Below are 10,952 nucleotides of genomic sequence, written 5' to 3'. Positions count from 1 at the left end.
TGTAGTCAACTGAAAATGAATGGAGTCTATTTCTTTCTCCTTATGGACAGGAAAGTGTAGACCTGGAAGATATGAATCTGAAGGGCCTAGAAGATCCAGTTGCTCTAGAACAGTGGTTCTCAACCTTCATAATGCTGCAACCCTTTCATACAGTTCCTCATGTTGTGGTGACCCCAAACCATAAATTATTTTTATCGCTGTGTCAAAACTGCAATTTTGCTACTTTTACGAATCGTAAATATCTGTTTTCTGATGGTCTTAGGTGACCCCTGTGAAAGGGTTGTTCAATCCCCACCTCCCCTCAAAGTGGTCATGACCTACAGGTTAAGAAGCGTTGTTATGGAATCTGTTGGTGTGAGGGTTGCCTCACCAGCATTGGACAAGGAGCCTTGGACTCCACAGGAGGAAGGCCATAGACACCCGGAAAAAGTACTTATTACTTGCTGAGTCAGCTTGAGTATACTTGCGACTAGAGGGAATGAATCATCTCCCAAGAGTGTAGGCCTCTGTGGTTGTAAAGTCCATGGTCTAGAAGCAGATGGTCTTGAGTTCCAAGAACAGGCTTGCTCTTTCTTACACCTGACTCTGTCCTTCAGTTTCCTGTTCTACAAAAGAGGTCCAGTGGCGGTACCACCTCTCAGGGTTATGAGCATTATAGTTTATCAATAGCGTCACCTAGTAGTAAATGATTATATTAGAGGTGTTCTGGCAATAATTGTCGCTCAAACTTAAGGCAATATTAGAAAACCTTCACCTAATGCTGGGAGCAAACCCTACTGTGCCCTGATGACCGGCCTCAATTAATCACAAAGTAACAAGCAGCTGGTGAACCTGGGAACAATTATGTTGACCTTTTTTTCATTCAAAATGTTAGCATGGTCTACGTCTCAACTTAGCCACACTGACCAGTTCTGGGTACTGAGTAACAGTGACCATTCTAGTGTTTGAGCTTTTAAAAGGTTATCGTAAGGCTTTGGAGTATATTTATGATTTTTTTTTATAATGTTTGGAGGAGGGCACATGTGCACATGGTGCACATGTAGAAACGGCACTCACAGTCCTGAGGATTGAGGATTGCGTGTCAGGCTTTGTGACATGCATGTGCCTTTTACCCAATGAGCCATCTTACTGGCCTTGCATTGGCCTTTGGAAGCCCCTAAAAGGTCTCAAGGGATCTGTCAAGTCAGCAGAGCCAGGCTGAGCAGAGTAGACAAGCCTTTAAACTTGGCAGGTGGACATTGTCCTTGAGCAACGTTTAGTCTGCTTTTCACTTCTAACCACACCGGGGCCTGGGTTGTCCAGAGATGTCTCATGGCCAGGACATTGCGGAAGTCCAGTATTCCTAGCCAAGGACTGTGGCGAAACTTGGTGTGGGGACCGTGGTGAAACTAGATTAAAGGGGTTCGTGTGTATCTGTGCTAAAGAAAGTCTTCAGCTACCATGGTCCCTCCGAGCACAGAGGCAAGCAGAGAAGCCATGTCAAGAAGTCAGCTGGAAAGAATGTTAAGGATGGAAGAGCTAAAGGGCACCTGCAACATTCCAAAGCATCACATTATCACGGTTCAGATTATCAGACTTTCAGATTTACCCTTTGCCCTACCTCAGATTCGTTGTGAAACTTAGAGGGCAAGTTTGGGTGACCTTAGTGGCTTTTGCTTTCTGACAGCCATACTCTTGGACTTGAGGAAGGCCACGCCTACCTTGCGGCTTTAGAGGGAGAGGCGGAGTCAGCAGGACTGGGCGGGACCCGAAGGAGGACTGGGCCTTGGGGGCGGGGCGAACGACCAAGGAGGTGTGGCCTGAGGGGGAAGGACTGGAGCTGATGGGCGTGGCCTGAGAGGAGCGGCGGGTCTGAGGGACTGGATCAGACCAGATAGGGGGGGGTTTGAGAGGCGGGAATGGCGCCGATGGGGCGGGACCTGAGAGGAGCGGTGGGTGTGATGGGGCGGGACAGGCTCGACCTGTGCGACAGGAGGGGCGGAGCTGGCGAGGGGGAGTGGGCGCTCTAAGAGATGGAGAGGGGAGGAGCCTGCGGACGGGGCGGGGCGGGGCGGCGCGGCACGGCACGCGCACTACCAGCGGCCCGGCCCTGCTGCTGCAACGCCGGTGGCGTAGCCAAGAGAGCAGCTGTGGCTGCGACTCCTTAAATAGCATCGCAACCCGGCGCGGGGCAGTTCGCGGATTGCAGTGACAGCCGCCTGTGGAGCAGCCCGGGCAGCGGAGGAGGTGAGTGCGCCAGCCGCGAAGGGCCGCGTGTCGGCCAAGGCGACCCTAGTCGGGCCGAGACCGGCCCCGCGGCTCTGCGGGACGTTCCGCTTTTCCGGCCTGGGCTCCACGGCCTCGTTTCCCTCGGCTTCGGGAGGCTCCGGGGCCGCTCCGGCGGCCGCCGCTTCCGGTGCCGGAGCCGGGGTTCTCCCGCGGGCCGTGCGCGCGCGGGGCTGGTGCACCGAGGAGTCAGGAGGTTCCTCGCTGCACCGGTCCCTGGCTGGTGTGGTGGCTGGGTCCTTCCCTGCCCGGCTCAGGTGCCGAGAGGTGGTCCTGCTTGCTGGGGACCCTGGCGTCTCCGCCACCACATCCCTCGTGCCCCAGAGACGGGGATTATGGGGCGCGCACTCACCGCGCGTGGACACGGACTGTCCCGGTGCCGCTCTGTGACGTGCCCCTGCGCCGAGCGTTCGAGGAGGGTCAGAGGCAGCGCTCAGAGCCCGATGTCATAAGTAGAAATTCTCGCGGTGTCTCCAAGAGGAGCTCCCAGAGCCACTACACACAGTGGTGATGGAGTCATTGATTTAAGGCAATCTGGCTTTTAATTTTTTTTTAAATTAGGGAGCAAAAATGATATTTATCACCTTGAAGCGTAGACCCCGAATGTTGATACAGGACTTAAAAGAACACATGGATTAGAATCTAGAGAATGAAGCTCCATCTAATCAGTGCATTATGCCCGAGCTTACAGACCATCTTTCCACTCCACCCAAGCTCATGGCTATGGAGCCTAGTTAAGAATGGCCATTATGAAAATGCTTCAGCTCGGAACTGTGAGTATCCATCTGTAGTCTTCCCTTTAAGGACTTGACATTTGATTATGTTTCCGGTATACACGTTTCAAAACGCAATTTGTGGTTATCCCAATGAAAATTATTTAGCATAACTCAGAAATCATCCAAACCCTTCTAGTTCACCAAAGTTAAGAAATGCTGGTCTGCCATAGGCCAGGTTAAGAATGTGGAGCAGCTAAAAGGAACCATCAGTTTGGAGCAATATGATGAGGTGTGATAAGAACAGAAAACAGACAGGGTCAGATCCTAGGTAGATGTTCTTTCTTGTAGTTCAACTGAAGAAAATCCCTTTCTGATGGGATGCTGGTTCTGCGTTGAGATCTTGAGCTAAAATTGTATGACTTGAGAAGGAAAAAAAAGCAACAAACCTTATTCACTCACCTCTTATAAATTTACGGTAAACAGACAAACTTGAAACAAAAATTAAAAAAAAAAACCCTCCCCATCCATGATTCTAAGCATTTTGACATATTTCCTTCCTGTCTCTGTTATTTATATTTTATCAGTGTTTTATTATTATTACAGCCTAACTGAAATCACTAGGCCTTGGAAGTTTTGACATTTAACACGTAGCATCTGACAAATGCAGGTAGGGATAGGGTATTTATCTATACCGTACAGGTACTTTTCAGCTACTCCGTTCCGGAGTTATGTGTGGAGTCACCAGATGCAAGCCAACATGTCACGGTGTTGTGAATTAATGTCTTCAGCACGTCTTTAGTTTGGATGTGGCTATCTAGAGCTGTGGGACCCTGTGTTTGGAGTACGGGCCCTGGGAAAGATCAGGTGGTTTTAGTTATTTACCAGTAGAGATTTTGTCTTCCCCCCCTGAGGCTTTGTTGTTATTGTTCTTTGATTGTGATATGCCTACTGTAACTTTTAGATCTTTATCCTCAATCTTTTTTTAAAGTCATTTAGTTTTGTAAGCTCAGTTTCATTTGATGGCTAAGCTTGCCATTCATTGCTCTTTTGCGTGTACTGTCTCTTATGACTAAATTCAGTTTGAGTCACACCGTTAGAAATGTTTTATGGACAGGCTTGTTTACATGATGCAGTGTGCACAGCTTTCTTGAAGCAAAATGGGAAGAACTCGCTTTAATGCAGCTCCCAGCTCTGAGTTCCTTGAACCCTCTTTAAGCCTGACTGTTCCGCCCAGATAGCTTAAGGTGCCTGAGTCCTTCGTGAAGGTCTTCAGTCCAAATTAGTGGTTAGACATGCACTTGAGGGTCATGATGTACCTTTGGCATTGGTGCCTGGAGGATGGTTCTCAGTGCACAGAGGTGTTCTGAACCTGCTGTGCTTGAGTTTAGGTTTCATCATCCTGGTACTCTGAGGGGCTTCTGAGAGCTTGAAAGAAATGCAAGGCCTAAAATAGTAGCTGAGCTTGAAGAGCGAGAAAGTAAAGGTGGTTTGATCAGTGTCTGTGAAGGTACACTGAGATTCTCCTCTTCACAAAACGCTGAATGTCAAGTCCTGAGGAATTTTAGTGTGTGAAATCCCAGGGTGATCGGCAATATGGCCAAGGGAAAGAAAATTACCACATGAATGTTAGTTTTTCTACTTTGTCTCGCCTGATGTTTATAATTTCCTAACTGTTGCAGGCAGTCATATTTGTCAGTTGTGAACTTTAAGGAGTCAAAGTGAGGGGAGCTAGAGATTACAATAGGGTGGTCCTTTTCTTGTTTCTTGACTGGTTTGGAGGAGTAACACTTTAACCTGGAGGTTTGTGAAGCCTGTTCTCCCTTAGGATAGTAGGGGCCTGCCAGAGAACAGTATATGTCCATATCTTGACTCTGAGATTTCAAAACCAGTGGCTTAATGCACATAGGAGCCTGGATTAGTTCTTTTTATGAATTATTTGCTAGTCCTCAAGTTTTAAGTAAAAAATATAAGAGCTGTCTAAATATCTAAATTAAAGTATAGTTTTACTTATTCATATTATAAAAGTAGTAAATACTTGTTATTAAAAACCAGGACATGTGAAAATGAAACGTCTTCAGGAAGTTACATTTGGGTTTATTTTCTCCCAGTTGTTTTATTAGCAAATTGAAAAATAATTTTGAGGCATTGGCATTTGAAGTTGAACATTTTAACAATTCACTTTTTCAAATTAACCTTTATTTTTATTTTTATTTTATGTGTCTGGATAATTCTACCTCCATATATATCTGTATACCACGTGTATGCAGTGCCTGCAGAGTCTAGAAGAGGGCTTTGGATCCTTTGGGGCTGGAATTACTGATGGCTGGGGGCTGCCTTGTGGATCCTGGGAATTGAACTCAGGTTCTCTGGAAGAGCAATGGATGCTCTTACCTGCTGAGCCATCTCTCCAGACTTGACGATTCATTTTGAATCACCTCAGTTATGTAGTGATCTCCTCAGATTTGTCAGCATATTTTGAAGAAGACTGCTTTTAATCTATTCATTACTGTCTTTTTGTTGTTTATTTCAGAACAGTTTACCAAACTCTCTTCTCTAATTAAAACAAACATGCTTAAAATTAAGCATGTCCTTTAAAAACAAAAACTCTCATGATTTTGTAAGTTACTTGAAAAGTACTCAGTCAGTTTTAATGGACTTTTGGGTTCGTGTATTTTAGTGAAAAGCTGTTTCATGGTTTGGAGAGATAAATGGAAAGAAGTTAGGGCATCCGAAAAGTGTGGTTTGCCTTCTAGAACATTTATTTCCATGTTTTGGGTGCGACTTCTGATAAATATATTATCTACCCATTTGCAGGGTTTTGGCTGCTGTAGAAATTGGCACTCTGCTCTCGGGTTTGTTGTAGGCATGGGGTGAGAACACCATTGATTAAGCAGAATTAAAAGGAAGCTGCAGCAGGATTATATTGTTACACTGTCCCTCCCTCCTCTCACGGATGTAGGAAAGATTATGTTCCGGGTGCTTCCCGTGGTCCCCCGGGAGCCCTGTGAGGCAGATGCTACTTTTAGATTATGACAGTAAGTCTCAACCTTCTTGAAGCTGGGGCCCTTTAATACAGTTCCTCATGTTGGTGACACCCCCAACCATAAATGTATTTGCAATGCTACTTTGTAACTGTAATTTTGCTACTGTTATGAATCATAACGTAAACATCTGTGTTTTCTGTGGTCTTAGGTGACTGACCCCTGTGAAAAGGTCAGTGGACCCTTGAGGGGGGTCCTGACCCACAGGTTGAGAACCACTTCTTTGTGAGATTTGGAGATTAAGTCACCCAAGGCAGGAGTTGAGTCTAGGCTGCCCGGCTTTGGGGCCTCTGCTTTTTCAAGTGCTTCCTCTTATGTAGCTCTGGAGCCGGGTTTCTCAGGCCTGGAAAGTTCCTTGACTTTTCTTTGTCTCATTTATACTCAGCTGTGAATTTTCTCTTCATCACACCTGAGTTCCGAGAGCAGAGAGTTTGACTAATTCAGTTCAGTGTGAGAACTAAAAAGTAAAAGGCCTCATCAGCCTTCGAAGTCGGTCTTGGAAGCCTGGAGCACAGTTGGGGTGAATGACCAGTGTGTATCAAGTGTTGAGGAGCCCACGGGCGGGAGCAGGGCCCTAACTTAGTGCAGACTGTGGAGCCAAAGCACGTTAGTTGGAGATGCACCTCACTGTGATACATGGATTCACTCTCTGCTTGGATTTGGGAAGAATTTTACCTCCTTCCTGGTGTGGTCTAGTGACACTGTTGAGAACATTCAGTGGACAAGAGGACGGACTCCTCTGTCTTCAGAGTTTGCAGGCCCTGTGGTCTTGCCCAGTGATTCTGACTGAACTAGAAGCCATGGGCTAAATGGAACAGGGCTGCTGTGGGTGAAGTAAGGTGGATTGAGCGTGGGTGGGATCTACAGACAGTTACTTCTATCTCTTGGCACCTCAGAGTCCCGTCAGACAAACCTGGACCTCTGAAATAGCCTAGCTCCCTCATCTCACTGATGTAGTAGCTGTGGTACAGGGAGAGAGAAGGCTAGTCTCGCTTACAAACCTGCCTTCCCCTCTGGCCATCACACACACACAGACACACACAGACACACACAGACACACACACACACACACACACACACACACACACACGGAATTGGTTCCTGGGCCCTGTGCCTGTTTTTTGAGGAATGGCTGGTCCCCAGTATTGTCCTTGACTTAATGTCCTAAGACTCAGGTAGTCAGCAAGTTTCTGCTTACTGTAATCTACTCTCTGTCCAACATTTCCCAGCATGCACTTGTTTCTTCCTTGCATTCTTAGTATTTAAGTTCACAGTCAGTTATCTCCAGTTTAGACAACAGAAGCCCTTGTTAAAAAACAAAACAAATCCAGGCGTGGTAGCATCTGTAATCCCAGCACTTGGAAGGCTGAGAGAGGAGAGTCACTTTGAGTTTGGGGTTAGGCTGGGCTACATACTGTTTCAGGCTAGCACGTACTGGAGACAGGACTACCCTCTCTCAAAAAAATGAAAAAAAGAAAAAAGAAAAAGAAAAAGGCAGAGGGGTGCTGGTGTTGGCTAAGAAAGAAGAGGGTAACTTTTTTTCAGAAGCAGAACTTCAGGGCAGAAACTATCAGTGTCCCAAGTCTTTCTTTAGCTAGCCTTTCAAGGGCTTCTGCAGCCTGGCTCCAGTGTGCTGTCTCCTGTGTCCATCTCAAAGCCCTGTGAATCGGATCATCAGGACATGTGGCCATGGGGCTAAAGGTTCTATGCATCCTAACTAAGACTGAGCTGTCCAGGGACCTGAGGTGCTGGCGTGGACCCTGGAAGGGGGTGCAGCTCTCTATGGCCTGTGTTTACACGGATCTTGCTCTAATGTGATCGCTTTCCCAGCCTCATTCCTCAGTGCTGTTGTTCAGAGGTACTTTTCCTAGTGTGACACTCTCCCTTTTCAGTGCCTCTCCTACACTGGAACCTTGGGTTCTCTGACACTCAGCTAGGATGCATCAGCAACCAAACTAGTGACTAAGATTTTGAAGTATGCCTATACCAGTTAAAAAATGGTTGTGGGCCCAAGTGTCCTAACCGCTAATTCTGATACTAGAATCTTTTTCACTGGTCACTTAATATTCTGGTTAGCATCCCTGCCTCTGACTTGTGTGTATATACATTTCTTCCTCATAGGAGCACTTCAAACATACTGTAAGCTCCAGGCAAGAGGGAGCCCTAGTCATTGCCATTTCTGTGTTTTCAGAAATGCTCCTGGGCCCTGGACTGGTCCAGAGATGACTGAAATTAGGTATTGTCCTTGACTTGTGTCCCTATACCCAACCAGTGGGCAGTCTGTTTATTCTCATGTACCTGCTGAACAATGTCACCAGTGGGCACCTGTCCCTTACTTTGATTCTTAGTACCACCAACCAAGTCTAGAGTCTACCACCTCCACATAGACAGCAATGGCTCGTAGTTAAGACGCAAAGGGTGTGGGAAAATGGCTTTTCTGGAAATGAAGCTCTGATCAGATCCTTCCTGAGCAGAAATGTTCAGGGATCTTCCACTGTCAGGCCCCAGGTTCAAGCTTGTTTGTTGGGGGCTTCCTTCCTTGTATGGCCTCAGCCCATTGTCCCTGGCATTTCATATAATGCCTTACCCTTAGTTGTCCTGTCATGGTGTCTGGATGACTGGCTGAAACTCGGAGACATTAAGGTAAGGTATTATGTCCCCTGACAATAATACATAGTGTCTACTCTGCTAGGCTAGATCTTAGCAGTTAGGATCAAGGGGTTGAAAATCTTCAGACCAAAACACATGCCTCCTGGAGGTGAGCTTTGGGTTTAAGAGTATAGCTCAGGGTTTTTCCCCTGTAGTTCCGTGTGGATGAGACACAGCTGGTTTTAGGTTTCTCAGGATGTAGGAGGAGATTAGTGTCAAATTCTAGAGAATCTTATATAACTGTACTAGAGTCGACTTACCTGGTATTCCTGCTTTAAAGGTGTGTCTTGTCTCTGTGCCAGGAGCACACCAGTCAAATAGGTCTCTGTTCCTTCCATAGCACAGTTACCCACATTGTACCTCAGACAAGCCGTGAGGCATCCTAGCATGGAGAGCTGACAGGGACCTTATGTGTCAACCGTCCAACCAGGCACCCCCTAGAGGACAGATCCAAAATCCAGAGCCCTCCAGAGCCCTGGCTTAGCCTCTGAGGACAGTGACAATCTGTTGTTGCTTCCTGACATGACTTGGAGATGAATTTGGGGTTACAGAGTATGAGTAAGGTAAGGATACTTGTCCATTGGAGGTAGGGGCTAAAGGTGTAAGATTCCAGGCTCAGGAAAGATTTTCCCATGTGTTGCCAGCCTCTGTGGCAACTCTGGCAGAAACAGATGAGCCTCACCAGGCAGGTGCCAGAGACGCTGCTGAAGGCTCTGTAGAGACTGAGGGTGGTTTCTGAGAGAGGTTGGATTCACCTTTGGTTGGTTGTTGTGGGTGGGGGGGCTGGAGACAGTTCAGCTAGACCACAAATTAGGATTCACAATGTAAATATTAGAACTATTAGCGATATCTTCTTGTCTTTCTTTAAATCTGTATTTGCTTCATTGGCCATAAACCATTTTAGAGCATGTAGGTATTATTTATGAATGAAAGCATGTACATATTACAGGTGCATTTATTCTTCATGAGTTGGGATGTGTTAGAGGTATAGCAAGCCAGAACGTTGTCCCCTTCTCTACTGTCAGCATGGCAGTAGATCTCTAGGGGCTACTTTTTTTAAAAAGGTGACCCAGTTTGTCAGAGGGGGATATAACTAAAACTTCTCTGAAAATAGGTTCTGATCCATGTCAGATAATGTGTCTGACTTCAGGCAAGTTAATAAAAGCCAGAGTGTGTTTTGGTTTTGTTCTGCAGATTTTTTTCAATGTGGAAGCCTTAATTAGACAGGTCTTTTATTTTCTGTCTGGTTCACAGCCATGTCTCCCGAGGCGTGGGCTGACTTGGGACATAGTGGGTATGCAGTGAATATTTGCCAACTGAGTACATGGACTTGTGTCTTGCATGGAAATGAAATGTTGTGCTGGACTGGCTGCTCCGAGTAAACATTTCACTTGGCTGCCTCGGTTTAGATCTTCAGGCCGTTGGCAGGATCCACTGCGTGTGCCAGTTAGGCTGGCTGCCGTCTCACAAATCGTTCCCTAATGCATAGTCAGAGAACTGTTGGCACCTCAGAGTGTCTCCTGAATGACAGGATGTGTGAGATTTGCTTTAAAATCCGTGTGTGTGTGTGTGTGTGTGTGTGTGTGTGTGTGAGAGAGAGAGAGAGAGAGAGAGAGAGAGAGAGAGAGAGAGAGAGAACGCATGATAAAACAGTATTAGCAAAATGTTCGCTGCAGTTGTAGCCAACAGAGGGTCAAGGGTACATGGTAATTTTATTGTACTTCGTGGACTATTATTGAATAGATCTGGGACCTTTGTGGCAAGAATTTAAACTAAATATAATGTGAATGTAAGGATCTCCCAACTAATGTAACTTGACTATTTCAAGCAGATAACAACCCAACTTGGCATTTATTTTTGTTGTTGTTTTTCCTGTCCTTTATAAAGTAGGTCACTGTTCTGTAACCTTCTGTAACCAATATTTGTTTTGTTTTTAGCTTCCTGAAGCGAGTCACCTCTTCCTATGGTTACCTGAACTCGGCGTAATTTTAGCTAGTGTCCCGTGGTGTCACGGATGCCTCGTCTCCTTGCCTCCTCAGACAATAAGCAAAGTCTCGCTTAACTTGCCCTCTGTTTCACCTGTTGATTTCTCTAGCTTCACTACCTTCCACAAAGGTACAAGGGCCCGTGTTCTTTAAAGGTTCCTTTCTATTCTGAAGAGCCCTGTAACTTAAAACTATTTTAAAGAATCCACTTGTTTCTTCCTTTTAAGTTACCTTTTGAGGTCTGGCAAAACTAAAGGGTAACTTCTCTAACCTTGTGTGTGTGTGTTGTATTCAGT

General features: G+C 46.1%; 1 protein-coding gene across 2 annotated transcripts in view; it reads left to right on the top strand.

The window, feature by feature from the left end:
• Positions 1 to 2,098: 2,098 nt before the first annotated feature.
• Positions 2,099 to 10,952, top strand: part of Acsl1 (acyl-CoA synthetase long chain family member 1) — a 63,605-nt gene continuing 54,751 nt past the window's right edge. For both annotated transcript variants that reach the window (XM_028757719.1, XM_028757718.1), the window contains exon 1: positions 2,099 to 2,226. The gene's annotated coding sequence lies outside the window, so the exon portion shown is untranslated. The remainder of the gene's footprint in view (positions 2,227 to 10,952) is intronic.

This window comes from Grammomys surdaster, unplaced genomic scaffold (assembly GCF_004785775.1).
Source record: "Grammomys surdaster isolate TR1022 unplaced genomic scaffold, NIH_TR_1.0 126178, whole genome shotgun sequence".
Taxonomy (NCBI): domain Eukaryota; kingdom Metazoa; phylum Chordata; class Mammalia; order Rodentia; family Muridae; genus Grammomys; species Grammomys surdaster.
This window is presented reverse-complemented; position numbering and strand designations above follow the sequence as displayed.